At 36.3% G+C, this 19,122-nt stretch overlaps 1 long non-coding RNA gene across 1 annotated transcript in view; it reads right to left on the bottom strand.

Moving 5' to 3' along the window:
- Window positions 1-18,813, bottom strand: part of LOC141554766 (uncharacterized) — a 54,069-nt gene extending 35,256 nt beyond the window's left edge. The window contains exons 1-2 of the long non-coding RNA XR_012485941.1: window positions 18,649-18,813; window positions 17,164-17,259 (exon numbers count right to left, since the gene is read on the bottom strand). This is a non-coding gene — a long non-coding RNA (uncharacterized LOC141554766). The remainder of the gene's footprint in view (window positions 1-17,163; window positions 17,260-18,648) is intronic.
- Window positions 18,814-19,122: the final 309 nt, after the last annotated feature.

Here is a 19,122-nt window from a genome sequence, read left to right as displayed (position 1 = left end):
TGCTCAGAGATTGTCAAGGAATTTTAATGCTGATTATAAGTAGATGATAATTTGAAAACTCAAGCTCTATAAAATTATATAAATTTTCAAAATTCAAGTATATAAATTTTATATTATACTTTTTTGGGGGACAGGGGAATATTCTGTATGTCCCTCCATTAACCTGGAAAATCAAGAATTGAGTTCAATTAATCCAAGGGACTTGTGTCTGCCCCTGCCATATAAGGTAGGCACATTACCTTAGTGTAGTATAATCTCTGGGGATTCTGAGTTAAAATGTTCCTTCTTCTAATACAAGATTTTAATGGCTATTTTCTACTAGTCTGAAGAGAAATGCATGAAGTAATAATGAATCATAGAAAGAAAGCCTTGAAAAAAAAGGCTCTCAATGATGGATCATATTTTAAAACAAATATAGGAATATTAGCTTTCATATTATTTTTATTATTAATGAGTTCTACTTTCCTGTGTAGTCTCTAGGGCAGCAAAGGATGGTAGGTAGAGTACTTATGCTAGGAGCAAAGCAGACTTAGATTTAAACCTGTCTCACAATAGAGGTATGATCATGGGTAAGTCACTCAGACTCTGTCCCTCAATTTCCTCAGATGTCAAATGAGAATAATAATATTTATAGGTCCTATCTCATGGGGTATGTTGTAAAGTACAAATGAGATATTCCCATTAAAGTTCTTTTTAGATTTTAACACTTTATATAAGTACCAGCTGTCATCATTATTTTCTATTTTATTCTGAATTTTTAATGAAATTATTAGTATTATTACATTTTTCTCATCCATTGTGATGATTTTCAGGAAGAAATGATTTTGAGACAAGCCACTTTGTTGTCATCATTCCTTTATAGTTAATGTTCTCAGGATCATAGTACAGGTGGATAAAATTATGAAGATGGTAGAATGTAAACTCATTATTAATAAATTCACTAAAAGCATCACAGGAATAACTCCAGGAAAAGACAGGACAACAGGGATTCTTTGTTCCTCACTGTATTTCTAGAAGATGGCTTTGATCTTTTCAATCGGGTCTTTATGCTTTGAAAACTTTTTTTTGTCCTTTGCAGATTGAACATTGCAAGGACTGAAAACATCTAATTAAAACATTTGTTATTAAGTTTTTGTGAGTCACTGTTATGTCCACGAAATTATAGGCAATCTAATGATAATGATCCACTTCCAGGGCAGTTTACTGGGTTTTTTTGGAATATTTTGATATCCGTATTTACAGTATGGAGAATTGTTTTGTGTCAATATGTGAAAGAGTAAGCTTCTGATATATAATTCCAGCCAAGTGATGTTTTCCTAAATATTTGTTAGGTGCAAATTTCTAAAGCCAGCAATGATATTGTTTTACTATCTCTACTTTTGTATAATCTTCATGGTCACAAGTTGGGTTGCTGAAGGATAATTCTTTTTAAAAAAAAAAACTATTTCTTTTTATTTCACTTTTAATTTATGGAATAAAACATTTCTATAGCATAATATAATAAAAATATAATTACACACAAACTGAAAATCTATTATGTATAATTTGCTATTCTTATTAAATATATAATAAAGTTATGTAATTTTTCCTTCCCCCCTACCCTAGAGATGGCTACTAATAGACACAACTGTGTGTATGTAATAATTCTACACAAACTTCTATTCATCAATTCTTTCTCTGTATGCAGATTGTATCTTCCTTTACATGTTTTTTATAGTTAATTTGGATATTTATAAAAGTTAAAATGAGTGTTAATCAAAGTTTATAGTTGAGAACTTTATAGTTGAGAAAACAGAAGCAGGCAGAGATTAAGTGACTTGCCCAGAGTCATATAGCTAAGTAAGTAAATAAGCTAGATTTGAACTCAGGTCTCCCTGACTCTAGGTTCAACGCTCTAGATGGAGCACTGCCTAATTTAATCCATAGTTGTATCTACCCATTTATCAAACAGATAAACTGAGGTTGTTGGGGTAAAGACAACTGAAGTAGGGATTTTCTCCCTTCCACACAAAAAGTATACATAATCTTGTCCACATCATTTGACCCCAAGTCTCTCCCTCTATAGTATGCTGTCATCACCATCCTTCTGTACCTTTATAAAAGACCATTTAGTTTCTCAGAATGACCTCTCCATGGTGACAAACTTCTCACAGAGTCCCCACAGATGGCAAAATACCCCCTTTTATCTGCAAAATCAAGGAAAGTTCAATTTAGTCAGAGTCCTTTGATATGATCCAACTCTGACTCATTCTCAATCAATTAATAAGCATTTATTAAGCACCGACCCTGTGTCAGGTACTGAGTGAGGTGCTGGAAATTCAAAGAAAAGAAAATAAAATCCTTACTATCAAAAAAACTCACAATCTAATGAAGGAGACAACAAGCAAACAAATATAACCCAATATAAGCAGGGTAAGTAATTAGCAGAAGGAAGATGCTGGAATTGAGAGACTTGAAAAGGCTTCCAATAGAAGGTTACAGGTATTAGCTGGGACTTGAAGGAAACCAATGAAGCCAGTAAGTGGAAAGTTTGAGGGAGAGCATTCCAGGCATAGGAAATGTTTGGAGTCAAAAGATGGAGTGTTTTGTCATGGCCCAGTAAGGAGACCAGTGTCACTTGATACAGGAATAGTAAGTGGCAGGGAGTAAGGTGTAAAATTACCAGAAAGGTGGTGGAGGACTAGATCAGGGAGGACTTGGAATGCCAAACAGAGATTTTGTATTTGATTCTGGAGATGATAAGGAGTCACAGAAGTTTAGTGAGTAAAATAAGAGTTGATATGGTCATTATTGTGCTTTAGGAAAAATCACTTTGGTAGCTGAATTGATTGAAGTGGGTCAGTGTGACTGACTCACCAGCAGGTTATTGCAATAATCCAGATGTGAGATGATGAGGATCTGCATCAGGGTGGTTGGAGAGACTTTAGAGAGAAAGGAGTAAATTTGAGCAATGTTACAAAGATAAAATCAATAGCTCCTGGCAACAGATTGGATTTTGAGGAGAAGAGAAAAATGAGAGAGAGAGAGAGAGAGAGAGAGAGAGAGAGAGAGAGAGAGAGAGAGAGAGAGAGAGAGAGAGAGAGAGAGAGAGAGAGAGAGAGAGAGAGAGAGAGTGTTGAGGATGTCACCTAGATTGTAAACCTGGGGTCTGGGAGAATGGTGGTACCTTGGACAGTAACTGGAAGGAGAGTTTAAGGAGAAAGACCATGAGTTCATATTACTAACTTAAATTCTCATCTAAGAGACCAAAGGAAAACTATATTGGTGAGAACATGAAGGGAAGAAAAAAAAAATCTTCACAGATTTGGGAGGACAGTGGATATAAACTTCTTTCTGGCCACTGTTAAGGCAATGCTTCATAGGCTCAGAAAAGCAGTTGTGCAGGGAGAAGAGCAGTGTTTTAGGATGTGATAATGATTAAATAAATACATCCTTCTCTTTCTTTTTCTGCAGTCCTATATACAATCTGTCTCTCTCTCCTACTTGCTCCTCTTTTATCCATTTCTTGCTGCCCATTTTCTAATTTATAAGTAAATGTCTTAATAGCAACAATGCAATATTTAACTTTCTTTTGATGAATTAAGGTTATCAACCCAAGGTCACAAAGCCCTAGACCCTAATTTTTCATAGATTTAATATATCAACAAGGTTTTGAGTTACAGATTTCAGAAATATATCTCTCATTCCCCCCTTCATACTTCCACTTAATTACACGCTAACAATCCTAAACAATATCCTGATTTACATTTATAAAATGATGAACCAAGGTATGCTATTTGGTGGCTATAAAGATTTGTTATAACAATTTGAGAGCTGCTGCTGATGCTAAAATTTATCAAAAAGTATATGTTGAATGAATATGACACAACTTTAAAAGCATTAAGAAATCATTTTATAAGACATCTCAGAGAGAGGAAGATATCAAAAGAATGGGAAAAAATCACAAACAACATCACTAAATTAAGCAATTAAGAGAATACCAATAATGGCCAACCCATATTTTACTTTTTATTTCTATACGAATATCTATAAGAATGATCAACACATATTGTGAAGATATTTTTTATATTTGTATTCACATGTAAATAACTTTTTACATTTGTTTTTAAAACTGATTTCTGGATTTTCTCCCTCCCCATATCCTCCCTTTAAGAAGACACATGTAAAGTTATGCAAAATATTTCCATAAAAGTCATGTTGTAAAAGAAAATATAGATCTCCCTTCTCTTATCCCTTACAGAACCCCCAAGAAAAAAACTTTCAAGAAAATAAAGTTTAAAATAAAGAGTATACTTCAATCTGTATTCAGACACAATCAGTTCTTTCTCAGTATATGGATAGCATTTTTCATCATGAGTCCTTCAGAGTAGTCATGGATCACTGTGTTGCTGATAATAGCAAAGTAAGTCACAGCTGATTATCCCACAACATTCCTATTACTTTGAACACAATACATTTCACTTTACTTGAGTTCACAGAGGACTTTCCAGATTTTTCTGAGAGCATCCTGCTCATCCTTTCCCATAGAACAATAACATTCCAACATAATCACATACCACAATTTATTAAGCCATTCCCCAAATGATGGGCATTCCTTCAATTTCCAATTCTTTGCCCTGAGAAGAGAACTGATATAAGTATTTTTGTACATATAAGTTCTTTTCCTTTTTAAAAGATTTCTTTTGGAATCCATGCCTAATAGTAGTATTGTTAGGTCAAAGAATATGCATGATTTTATAGTCTTTTGGACATAATTCATATCCTTTGAACATTTATTATTTGGGGAATGGCTCATTATTTTTAAGAATAAATTTGATTTGATCCCCTATACATTTTAGAAATAAGGCCTTCATCAGAGAAACCTGCTTCAAAATTATTTCCCCAATTACTATTACTAACTGTTATTTTGCCTCCTGTTTCTTCTTTTATACTGATCACCCCCTCTCTCAATAGATCCTCTCTTCTATTACCCTCTCCCTTTCCATTATCCCCTTTTACTCCTGCTTTCCTACAGGTTAAGATACCGAGTGTGCATGTTATTTCTTCCCTGAGTCAATTCTGATAAAAATAAGGTTCCCCTTATTTCCCCTCACCTCCTCCTTTCCCCCTCCACTGGAAAAGCTTTTTCTTGCCTCTTTTATAGCAGACAATTTACTCCATTCCATCTCTCCCTTTCCCATTCTCCCAGTACATTTCTCTCTCACGCCTTGATTTTATTTTTTATGATATTAATCTTTCATATTTGTGAAGATATTCTTGCTGAAAACACAATGAGATCAGGCTTTTACAGATGATTTCCTATAGCTGCTCAAAGCACACAACTGACTGAAAAGTGTTCAGAATTCAAGCTCTCATTTATTACTGTTGATTACAAGGGGGGAAATTTGACAATAGGGGAAAAATGTAGTCTTAAACACTTTTCTTTAGATAGAAATTTGTCATCTACATGTTAAGATCATACAAAATTCCTTGATAAAGACAACCACAAAGGTAACTCTGTTCAATGTTTAGCTGGCTATACATATTTGATAAAGCATCATTGAGGTGATCCTAATATATTTTAGGCTTTGATGCAATAAAGGGAGGTCAAGTTTATAGTTTTAAAAAGAAACAATTTCTTTTCTTTTTTTAATCTCCTCCCATCATGTTTTGTACATTGACTTCTCAGGAAAGTATAAGATTTATTGTAGGTTATTACAACTGCTTCGTTAAATCTTTGCTAATATGGAAATGTCTCTTGAGTTAAGCACTTCTTTTGGGTGGAGAGATTAAATAGTTTTCTTATATATAATTTACAGTATAATTGTATAGGTTCATATTTTTCCTTTAGAGAAGTCTCTAGATGTGAAATACACTCACTGTTCTACTATTTGATAATAGGCATTTGATAATTTTATAAAAATTTTGTGCACTTATATGATATATATTTTAATATAAGTGATTACCATATATATCATATTGTTAAATATAATTTGATAATAACTTGTCTAATGATTTTGGGAGGACTTAATGCTACAACTATGACACAACTTTAAAAGCATTAAGAAATCATTGTATAAGACAATTAAAATCATCTTAAAAATCCTCAAGAAAACTTGAGGAAAAATACTTCTGTATTTTTAATGCTTTTGTGGCATTGTGATTTCACTTATTTGATATTTTCTACAATGATACAGATCATAATACATCTATATCTTTTCATCTTGTACAGCTCTTACATGTATCTTCCCATAATTCTATTATATCCATCCAAAATGCTATAGGTTTCATCTAGATATCTTCAATGTTGCAAAGGTAGAAATGTAGCAGTCACAGTGATGAGGTTCGGCTCCCCTCGATTCCTGGTCAGGGAACCAAATGATGGGGTTCAGCACAGGGCAAGAAGTTGTGGGAACCTCCTTCTGGTTGGCGCAGATCCTTTGTAAATGAAATAACGAACCCAAAGAGTTAGACTGGCAAAAGAAGTTTATTATTAGAACTGAGAAGTCAGCTTTTTCAGGCTGACTTCCGTAGTGGCAAGGTCCCAATAGAGAAGTAAAGATCTAACAGAGAAATCCCGACAGGTCTGTAGGGAAATAGGTGAGAGCAATAAAGAGGGAGTAATACTGAAAAGAGAATGTCTTTTCAGTGGGCAGAAGGTCGAAGCTATGCCAAGGAGAGAGAGCATGTGCCGAGCATGAACCTCTCCATTGCCTTTTGGGTGACCCTCAACTTTAATTCTTTGAAGAAACTATATAGCACCACCTGAAAAATATGGCTATATTTTTTGAATGGATCTTTTTGCTTCAGGGAAATCAAAATTATTAAAAGCATAGTGTAATATTTCAAAAGCAATCCATCCCACCATCCTCCTAATAAATTTCAGGCCAAGTTCATTATCCAAAGTGGTATCTGTCCAAAGAGATTATGATAGTATATGTCTTTATATACTATCATAATCTGGATAACAGTCCTTCTACTTGTTTTTTTCCTGTGTATTTAGATAGATTGAACTCTTTTGAGTCATTATGGATCTCATTTAGGAGAGTTTGCAATATTCTGGAGATTGATACAGTCAGTACGATGTCATGAAGACATCTAGGGAATTACATCATTTATAGGGAATCCCTTTCCCATATAGGTTCTATGTTAAACATCCTCTATGATGATGGTAAACACTTTTGGTGAGTACACATCAAGCCTCATATACATTTTTAATCAGAAGGCCAAAGAACAAAATTAGATCTAGTGTTCCAGGCTTCAAGGAAAGATATAGACTAAACATTATAATCAAGTGATTTTTAGAACAAGTTGAATGACCAGACTCAAAGAGTAATTACTAATAGTTCTATATTAACTTGGAAGGATGTCTGTAATACAGAACTTTCCCTTCTCTATATTTTTTTACAGGTTGACCAGCCTCTCCCCTGTCTTCCCTCCATAAGCAGCAAGTAAAGATTAGTAGTAATAACTTGAATAATAATACGTAATATTATAATATAATATATGTTGTATATAATTCTTATATATAATATGATTGTATAATGTATATATTATATATAATTAAATTAATGTATGTTAATATTATATAAGTTATAAATAATATATAATATACAGATATAATTATTATATATATAATAATAGTAATGATAATTTGAAGGGAAGACTGAGTTACCTCTGAGTCTCCTTTCAGTACTGATATTCCATTCCTTAAGCCACTAGAGCAATTAATTCCTTGTCATAATCTACTGAATTTATATAAATTACTTCTTATATTTTAAAAAACCCTCTATTTTAAGTAAGAAACTGATTTGCATCATTAATTATAAATTTGATTTGAGGTTTTCTCAACAGTGCTTATCCTAGTTGGTGCTGTTTATCCTTGGTGTTAAAATTTCTAGCTATCTCTGCTGCCCAGCTTACTTATTTATAATAAAAAGTTATTTTATTAGCCTAAAACCACTTGGCACCCCAGCATTGGCTGAAGCTAGGTTGGAAAAGAGAAGGTTTTTTTCTATAAACTTTTCCAAATCCAAATAATTAGAAAATATCAGTAGTTGTCTAGGATGACAGGTCTGAGTAGGACTCATTATCCTGCACTGATAAAAGAATGGAAAATGCGTCTAAAAAAATAAGGTGGTACAGTGGAAAATATATTGGTACTTAGAAACGCAACAGACCCTAGGTCAAATTCTACTTCTGGCATTTACAGCCATGTGACCGTTTATAACTTAATGTTTAGGCTCAATTTCCTTATCTGTGAAAAGGGGTGATAATACTTATAGTAAGTAACTACAGATATTAGAATTATGTTATGATGATTAAATATAATAATGCATGTAAAAGTCCTTTGCAAATCTTAAAGCACTATGTAAATATCAGCTATTATTATCTCTAATTACATAAGACATCTGCCTAAAATGTGCATGTGAGATCATATGAAAAAGCAAGCAGATAACTGGCATTACTTCAACATTCCTGGATTGCCACGTTTGTTATGCTCACATATTTATTTCCTAGGCAGGATTTTTGTGTTTAAAGTGGGAAAGAAGTAGCTCAAAATTCTATTTTAAAAAATGTTTGCCATTACTTTCATAAAGTCCTACTCAAATGCCACATACCAGGCAGGGATGTGAGTCTAATTGAAATCACAGAAAGGGACAGGAGGCAGCATGTACCAGACAACTGAAACTATCACTCTCACCTTGATGGCCCTTTCCTCTCGGACCCTCATAAAAATGGTCCAAGACTCTGAGCCTAAGAGCCTTGGGAATAGCAGTTCCTATCAGACCAACCTTCCTGCTTCCAACACAAGCTCTTACAGTCATCATCCAGGGAAGCAACTCTTATGGAAAAGGGACCAGCCACCAACCAAAAATCAACTGCCATACATATAGGGCTGTCAAGACAGCCAAGCTGAAGCAGCAAGGTATCCTGCAGAGAGATAGGAGTCAGCATGTCTTAGGGGTGAGACCACCACCTTGACTACTACTATTCCCCTCAGATCTTGGAGGAGATAGCTCAGAAGATAACCTTGAGAAAGCAATTCTCTCAGCCCTGTGCCCTCAACCATCAGCTTGAAAAACAACCTGTATAAGATGCAATGCAGTATCTACTTCTACAGGTGCTACATCTTAGCACTGTCAAATGGTTCTGCATCACAAACTGATATTGTATCAGTGGGAATGACATTAAAGAAATGTGATGGTAACATCAGCTTAGCCACTGCACCCTAAGATCCATGAGACTCTCCCATTTGAATCCTACCGTGTACCGTGTGTATCATGTCTTTGTTGGAATATAAGCTCCTTAAGAGTAAACATTATGTTACTTTTTTGTATCCAATCCAATAAAATGAACTGAGTCCAAAAAAATTAAGTGCTTACTATGTGCCAATCACTGTACTAAGCACTGGGGATAAAATTATAAATAAAAGTAAATTTTAAAAAATAAAAAGAGTGTCCTTACTCTCAAGAAGTTCACAATCTAATAGGAGGAGGTGGGGGGGGGGAGATAACACATGAAAGAAGATGGGGAAGGGGAGGAGGAAAAGGGGTTGGAGAAAGAGAGAGATACTTAGTAATGGAGCATCTTCTTCCATGAAGTTGAAACTAGGAAGTGAAGAAGATGGAAAATGGGTGAGCATCCTCTAGTACATAGCTCAGTTCTTTGCACATAGTAACTGCCTAATTAGTGTTTTATTCATTCACTCCTTCGTCATTCATACTCTGATGCTTCTTCTTGGCTTAGACTGTTCTCAAAAGCCATTGAGTCCAAGATTAACCAAATTCTTCTATGCTAGAACCAACCAATCAATCATTTAAGTGTCAGGCAATGTGCTAATATTGGGGGTACAAAAATAAGCAAATGTAAGTCCCTGACCTCAATGACTGAATGGAGAAGAAAACACACAAATAAATATATACAAAACTCTGTGTGTGTGTGTGTGTCTGTGTGTGTCTGTGTGTGATAAATAGGAAATAATTAACCAGGAGAAGGAACTAAAATTAAGAGTGACTGGGGAATCTTCCAATAAAAGATGGGATTTTTATTTGGGATGCAAAGGAAAGGTCAGTAGTCTGAATGAAGGAGGGCATACATTCCAGTGCAGTTCCAGAGCAGCTTATGACTGTTCTCTGGGGATCTGCTTAGCTAAATACCAAGAGGCTCATTGCCAGGAGACTAGTCACTTGATGATGAATTCTTTGGCCATGACAATTCATAAAGCAAAGAAAAATGTCAAATGGCCACCAAACAGTCAATCCATCACTAAGCATGTATCAAGCACCTACTATGTTTCAGGAAATCACTTATGTGTCATATACTGTGCCAAGCACTGTGGATACAAAGACAAATATATAAAATCTGCTCTCAAGAAGTTCATAGAAAGCTAGAAACACAACGTGCAAAGAGCTTTGTACATCCAAAAGCAAATGGAGAATAACCTCAGTGGGAAGGTATGGGGCAGCCCTGATCTGTTTTTGCATTAATGTTCCATTGCCAAAACTTGCCTTCAGGCAGTAACTGCCCTTCTTTGAAAAGGATCTGATGAAGTAACTCACACTAAAGTACATGTGTCTTCCTAGCATTGCTTGGATTTTAACTGGGGAAAATCTCTTTATTTAATGAAATAAAAGTCCAGTGCTGGAACTCTAAGCATCAGCAGCAGGACAGTGGGGGAGATTCCTTATATTCTTCCCTTCCTTCTCCCATCAATTCTCCCTGCTCTTCTCAACATTTTTTCCCTCCTTTCCCACCTCAGGTATTAAGTGGCTTTCTCCAGCCCCACAGGTTATAGCAAGCATTTTTAATCTGTGATATTTGATTTTTTCTTAATATTTTAATAACTGTATTTAATATACTTTCTTTCTTCAGAAAAGTAGAGAGAGGAAGTGCCAACAATTACACCATTTTAGACTGTCTATAAATGTTAGTAAAATGGCTCCTAATCAATCAATAAATATTTATTAAGCATTTAGCATCAACAGGTACTGTCAATTAGTTAATAAGCACTTATTAAGAATTTACTAGAATTATTGAACTCTAAATTTGAATTTAGATGCTATACCACTTGGTTCATATATGTCAATATTGATATTGCTTTATTATCTATGCTACCCTTTAGCAAGATATAGTGTCCTTCCTTATCTCTTTTAATTAGATCAATTTTTGCACTCTAAATTTGAGATCTTTATTTAGTGGGCACACTACTGAAGGAATTGACTTTCTTAAATATTGACCCTTTCTCTGTTGCAGAGGATAAAAAGGTAGAGAAATTCCATGAAGGACTTGATGAGATTCTTCAGATTAAATCAACATCTATTTGGATATTTGTTGATTTCAATGTAAAAGTAAACATGGAGTAGGCAGAAATATATTGGCAAATGGGGAAAGTCAAAGACTTGTGGACATGTATGGCAGGTCCTCCTGGGCCTGGGACTAGTACCAGTTGAAAGAATCCATTTTAACTCTTTTCCCAGGAATACCTGTGGACCTATATTTTTGGGATACACATTAAGAATTATATTTTAATTATTTAGGAGTCATACTTTATAGTTCTTCAGAGTCTTGCTGAGTTAGATATGCCATGTGCTTCATACATCTCACCTTCTTAGATCTCAACTGGTCACTCCTGAGTTCACAGTTACCCTTGTAGTTCAAGGTCCCCAGTAGCTCCTTCTGGTTCTTAAATATTGTGTCTTTATTTTGTGAGGTTTGGCTTTCAACATGTTAGACATGTTAGTGTCTAACAGGATCCTATAAGTCCTAATTTCTTGATGTTTTATTAGGTCCACACAATCAGCACAAAAAAGCATGGAGCACAAGATTAAAAGAGAGAAAGTAAAGGAAGTCATCTTTGTGGAGGTCTGCTGGGGTCTCCTGAGACTGGACAAGTGGGTAGTTTATAGAATTTTGATCCAGGTCAATTAGGACCAGCATGTTCAAGCACACATATCAAGTTTGAAGAACTAACACTGATTCCTGCACATAGTAGTGGGTAACTGATGGCTAATTGATTTATTCAGACTCCTTGAAAAGGTCTAGAAAAGGAACTCTTAGTTTCTATTATTGGCCTTATTTGAGAGAGTCATTCAGGGGTTTTGAGTATTGTAAGGTTTCTTTATTTAACTGGATTCTACTTAAGTCCTTCCACCTAGTCCCAAAGAGATTAGTGATACAGAATGTCTCCTTCAAAGTCTCCTATTAGTTTCAGAAACAAGCCAGGTATTGAGTGTTTGCTTTTTTTTTTTTTTTTAATCTCAGCAACAGTTTATTAAAGTGCCTGACCAATAACCATTAGTGCTAATTAGTTAACTTCTGAATCTAGTTTAGTTATTTTTTTAAAAAAGTTTCTCCTATTGACAAGAGAAAGGTACTTTTACATCTTCCCCCATAAAAATGGGGGGGGGGGAAAGCCAGCCAAGGAGTAAAGGAATTTCTGGCTTCAGAAGAGCTGAACGCATCATTTTATTTGATTCTTTAAGAAATAAAAGTTAAATTAGGAAAAGCCCTTATCATGTTCCCTGACTTTGATGGTCACTTCCTGCAATTCAATCAGTTCACAGAAACACCAGTATCATTAGGGCTACCACTTCCCATGCCCCAGGAACTGTTTCCAGGAAACATTTTTTTTAACCATTGCTCTCCCCAGTGGAATGTACTTTCTGTACTGTTATTTCCAAGCTTGCAAGCTGTGGATGGACAAAAAGGCCTCAGTTTTTGCATTCAATGATCAGGTGGCCTGGTAAAAAAAAATCTGTTCCTGTCTCTTTGTCTTCCTGTCTGTCTGACCCTTTATGACCTCATCTCCTGAGACTCATTTCATTTCATCCCAAAGGAATAATGGAAATGCTATTTACTGCCAGTGAATTGGAAATCTACTTCTAGAAAACAGGTTTATAAAAGTGATAAATTAGGGTGGGGTTATTCATTTTACAAAATGATTTTTTTTTGCCTTCCCAAAAGATTCACCATAGTATTATCTTTATTTATCTTTATTGTTTTAATTTTCTTTTTGGAACATACCTATGATTTTATTGGTATAGGGAACTCCCAGGGAGAAAGTTCTTTCAATCAATGCTCTGGAACTGATAATTTCAGAAACTTTCGGGGGGCACTGAGGGTCATGAAGCAATACAAGTTTTCTACCTCCTGTGCTCTACCCAGATGCCTCTCCAAAGGTTAGATTCAAATAACTAACTCTTCCAAGGCATTAAAAATTTGATTTTATTTACAAAAAGTCAGTTATACCCATCTTTGAGGGAATACATCTATTGTGAGCATATGCAATCTCTGAAATATACTCATTGTATGAAGCAGGCATCCTTGGCCATGAAAGGCTCTCAGTACAATGCCTGGCACAGAGTAAGTATTTCATAAATGCTGGTTGGTGATTGACAGTTGACTAAAAAGTAAAAGGAATACAGCACCAGCAAACCTACAAAACTTGAGTAATGAGACCGCTTTCTCACAAGCCACACATGAAAAGAAAAAAGAAACCAGCCTGTGGACTTGATATTCACAACTCGTATGCACAGAGTAAATACCTGCAGCCAGTACAGTGCCATACACAGGCAGGCACTTAATGAACATTATTGGATTACATATGGCGGCAAAGAGAAAAAGCACTGAAAGGCACAGCAGATTGATGGCTAAGCCCAGGTCCCATCCCCTCCTCTTTGTGCTCCCTGGGAATGCGGGCTCTGATGCTCTGCCCACCCTCCTCTGATTCTCTCTCTTGGCAGGTGCAGTTTCTGCAACTTGCAGGAAGGATTGATTCCTTGGACAGCAGCTGTGTGTGCAATGACCTGTGAGCCTAGAAAATGGCACGGGCAAACAAAGGGAGCTGGCACTGAACAATGCCTGGAACCTCCAGACCAATTTTCAAAGACTCCTATTGAATCCGATTTTCTTAAAGCAATGATCTCAGCTGGGGCTTCTAGCTGGCAGCCTCCCTGGTTTTTAAGTCTACACTGAAAACCTCTCAGTTGCCCACACACACCCTGCGTGGGAGCCACCTTGGCGGGCTGCCACCTTCAGCTCATTATCCTAAGAAGGGTGGAGCCAGAGCCATTATCAAGCCTAAAGCAGAGGCAAGAAGCAATTTTTAAGTCTTTTCCCCAGAGACATGTAAAGTCACTGCTGTCTAGAAGCCTCCAGCTCGCTGGGCACAAAGTGGAAGGAGTATCGCATTGTCCCCAGCCCTGGCCGGAATTGTGTTTCTTAAGAAAGATGCCAAGATGATAACAGGCTTTCCTTGATACCCGAAATCCTCGACAAGCCAGCAGCGGCAGGGCACATTGTTTTTGAGTCATTTGTCCAGGAGTGAGGCTGTTTCACTCTGGTCTTTTCCCTCCCTCTTTCTCTTTTCTTCCTTTCTCCCCCTTTTCCCACCCAAACCCCCTAGGCAAAGGCACACTTTCAGGGCTATACTCAGGCAAGTGAGGGTAGATCTGTCTGCTTTCTGCCCTGTTTACTCCACCCTCTCCAGTGCTAGGTGCCTCAGAATCTTGCCCCAGGTGCTCTGGGTCTCCTGCTTTCTTAACCAACACCTTTGCCAAAGCTTACTTTCAGGAGGTAACTGCCCTTGCAAAGGATATGTTAGAGTAATTCATATTAAAGCATAAAGTAAATTTTAAAATTTATCCTTTTAGGATTGCTTGCATTTTAACTGAAGAAACTCTTAATCTAATACAACAAAAGTCTTATGGTGGAACTTCAGGCTTTAGCAACAAGCCAGTGGGAAAGAGTTTTTAAATTGTGTTGGTTTTTTTTTTTTCAACTTTTTCCTCCATCCTTCTTTCCTTTCTCAAGATCTTCCTCCTGTCTCCTAATTTATAGCAGAGATTTTTATTTGGAATTTGCAAACGTATTTAAAATTTTTTGATAGGTGCATTTCACTATGATTGATTTCCTTTGAAATCCTGTTTATTTTATTTCATGCATTTAATAATGATATTCCAAGAAGGAATTTTGTAGGCTTTCCCAGACGCCCAAGTTCTCTATGACAACAAACCTCTGGTTTACAGAAGAAAATAATTGAATAAATTCATTTACACTAAAGTGGCAGTGATTCAGTGGCTTACCTCTATCAGCAATATCCGCACTCTAAAAAGGGCTATGTTTAACCTTTAAGAATAAACTCTTAATGGAAGAAATTCAGACATCCCAGCAGATCTAGAAGAGAGGACATCTTGGAGTAGGACGCTTAATCCTCCAACTACTAAGGGTACCTCTATTTGTAGAATTAAGTAAAAGATGGGAAGTTTAAGATGTCCCCATATCTAACAACAAAAATGAATTTGGGAAAGTTTGTAATGGCTTTAATCAATTCTTTACCCACCTTAGCACACCTCTCCTTTCATAATGGAATCCACAGTGTAATATTCCACCTTCCATTACTTTAACAAACCTTTCTTTTATTATCAAATATAATGCTGGGACTGAGTTCAATACAGGATGAAATCACTTTTAATCTTTAAATCTTTCTAATGTCAAAGAGATTAGAATGAAGAGAAGACCTGACAGAAAAGTGGCCCAAGACTCAAATGGCACAGAGCAATTGGAGAGGGTAGATCAGTAGCTCAGGTTAAAAGGCAAGAAAGCCATAGAGAATATAAATATTTTATGAAAGAGAAGAAGCCTAAGGCTGATGAAAATTGAACATGTTTTCATTTTTGTTGTTATTATTCTGTCTTTTTCAATTGTCTGACTCTTTGTGACCTCATGTGGAGTTTTCTTGACAAAGATACCAAGTGGTTTTCCATTTCCTTCTCCCACTCATTTTACAGATGAATAAACTGAGGCATACAGGGTGAAGTGATTTGCTCAGGATTACATAGCTAGTAAGTGTCTGAAGCTGAATTTGAATTCAGGAAGATGAGTTTTCTTGACTCCAGCACTAGCTTTCTATCACTGTCCCCCCCCCCAGCTGCCCAATGTCTTCATTAGAAGATAAAAAAAAGCAAAACAAAAAGCCAAAAATTCTAAACTTTATTGAGTTAGGGCCATGAGATCTAACATAATGACTAATCCTAGCTGTGACTCCATATTTGGCTGTTGTTCTTTCTATCCCATGAATAATAGCTTTCTATTATATATCCCAAATCCAGTAAGAAACAATTACACCACTAGCTAAACATGTGTCTCTTGACCTCCCCAGACTCTGAGCTCTCATCTCAGACATCATCTTATGAGTAATTCCCTTATTCTTCACCACCTCCCCCTTTATATCTTTTTATCATCCCCTGCTGCTGCCATCATCACCCTATCTATCCATGACTAACTCATTATAGAATGATGGGACTGCAAACTTCAAGATAAATCATCCTTCCCCCTCTCTCCCTCTCTTCCATCTTTCCCTCCACTTTCTTGGTTTTTTTTAAATGGAAAAGGAAACTGGATTGCAAATTTAGAAGTCTCATTGCTCACTTCACCTCCTCCTTACTGCCTTTGTACATGTTCTGGGAGCTGACATGAACTGAGTCAGTGAACATCAGTCAGGTGGCTGACATCATCCCACTGTGACTCCTGGTAAATATGTATACTTTTGTCCTGGAGGAGGTGAATAAGAAGGTGAATGCAAAGAGGAATATTTAGTTGATCTCAAACTGATTTTAACATTCTGGCCTTGGCAGAACTATATATAGGCATAACCACACAGGTGTAGTCATTTCTGGAGGAGTATTCTCAGCTCTGTTACATCCTGGGTACCAAGGAAACTCCTTGTCCTAGGTTACAAAATTAATCAGAGGAGTTTTAACCCCCGCCAAGCCTCCTGGCTTTTAGAATTCCTCTCTGAAAGAAATTCTATCATATCCAGCCTAATGAATCTTCTTAACATCCTAAACCCAACTCCTCTCCCCAAAACAGTTGAACTCTAGAAAATTAGGGCTTGAATCCAATCCAAACTTTTATTCAGTCTATTGATTCCATGCTTTTGGGATCCACTTATATAAACAGATGTACACAGAGCTAAATTTTTGTAATTTTACATACCCAGAATAAGAAAGAAAACTTTTCCTTTCAAAATAAATGTTTTATATCATGAATGAAGGTTTGAAAAGCAAATCCTTGCTATTGTATTTGAATGTTCTATGTCATTGAGAGACAATGCCTGATGTCATTAAGTGTCTTACTTCTTGTGGGGTCTTTATGGCTTTTTCTTTTTCTTTTTTTACTTACCTGAATATAATTAAATCCACCTGGTGGCCTATTTCTGAAATCCACCAATTGAAAGAAATAGTGCAATTCACCATAGTAACAGCTCAGGATGAGTGGCTAGTATGAAAGCAACACAGTGTTAGAATTATTAGCCAATCATGGGGCAGAATAACATTAAAATCTCATAGCAACACAATCTGCATGGCAACATCAGCTGTTGCATAAAGGAAAAATTGGAAAAAATATTATTTGAGGGGAAAATTAGGTTGTTAACTGCGAAGTCATACATTGGTCACAGTCGTATGAACCTATCTAAAAATACACAAGCTCTACAGAGCTCAGATGGTATTTCCAGTCTAAAGTCCTGGAATCATATGGGCAAGTATAACTTGGTCCTCTAGCATTATGTACCTCGCTCTGGAGTAACATAGACAACAACGTCCTTAGAAGACACACCTTGAGAAAAGGAGCACAGGATATTATGGTTCTAAGAAGATAACAAAAAAATATACAAATGACTAGAACAAAACTAGCCCAGCTACTTGAACACTTAACTTGCCTTCCTAGACCCAGTCTAAGACTACAGACTGGTGTCTTACTATAAAAACAATTTAGAATGCATGTAAAAGAGCTTTGTAATCTCTAATGTCGTTCTATCCTTATAACAACCCTATGTAATAGACAGAAATCTTTTAATCACTTCACCCATTTTACAGGAGGGAAGTGAAAGTCAGAGAGATTAAATGCCAGTAAGGAGCAGACTTGAGAGAGGTAAAGGGGAAGGGAATGAGAGCAGAGAGATGGACAGAAAGGGCAGGGACTGTGAACCCAGTGCTGCATGGGATACAGACTTGAAAAAATGGGTATGAGAGTATAGGGAGTCCCCATGGAGTTTTCTATCCTTAAAAGAATCCTAAAAAGATCTTCCAGGGAATCTATTAATATAAAGAGATATCAGCATCATTTCACATACTTAGTATCACTCAACACACTTCTCTCTGGTAAGAAAGTAATAACAAGATTTTCCATAATATCCAGTATAATAGTCTAGAGGAAATAATTTTTGGTCTGGAACACAGAAGTCATCCTCCGTCTTCCTCTTGAACCAAGGCTGACCTTAATGCCAAAAAAAGTATTTATATAACATATTTTATCCACAAACCAGTCTATAATCATTTTTGTTAGTTCTTCCTTACTGACCAGCTGGTTACACCATCTGCATAGCACAGCTGGTTTGAAAAATAAAAAATTTCAGCTAATCAATCAGTTGATTTGTTTACGTAACATTAAATAAACCACTTTGGCTGATTTTTTTCACCAACATAAACATAAATTAATTCTTTAAATTGAATCAATCCATTGTTTTGATGCTGTGGAGACACAGCTCCAACCACCTATTCAGAGCACCCATAAACAGGACAAGTCTGAAGGCTTTTTCCAAGACAGTAAATTTCCCAAAGTGCAGGCATGGGACTCTCTCCTCATGGGTAGAGATGAATGTCCTACCTTGATGTGAAGGAGGCAGATTCTGAGAAAGCTGGAAAGGAGGCATCTTCAATTCTTCAGAAAGTCTTTGAGTTCTGTTCAAATTAAGTCTCTTAAAATCCTGCCATTACACTGGGCATTTCTGATTTCTGACTTTAAAAAGAAAGATGGAGAGCTCAGCCCCATTTCAAGTTGTTGAAGGAAAAGACTCTGAGAAAAAAAACTAGTGGGAGAGGAGGTGGGAGTCTCCATCATCTCCCTATCCCCAACTTGCTACACTAGAGATTATAGAATCACTCCTCCTTGGGTACAATCCAGGACTCTCTTGATTGAGCTGAGCTGTCTCCCTCCCTATGGGAGAGCTCAATCACTCCATATTATCTGGTATATATTCTCCTGTGTATACTTTCTCTGATATCTGTTTTGCTATGAATCAGATAAATAGGCTTCTTTGCTATTCATGAAATGTGTGTTCATTGTGAAACTGATATTTGG

Source organism: Sminthopsis crassicaudata, chromosome 2 (genome assembly GCF_048593235.1).
Source record: "Sminthopsis crassicaudata isolate SCR6 chromosome 2, ASM4859323v1, whole genome shotgun sequence".
Taxonomy (NCBI): Eukaryota; Metazoa; Chordata; class Mammalia; order Dasyuromorphia; family Dasyuridae; genus Sminthopsis; species Sminthopsis crassicaudata.
This window is presented reverse-complemented; position numbering and strand designations above follow the sequence as displayed.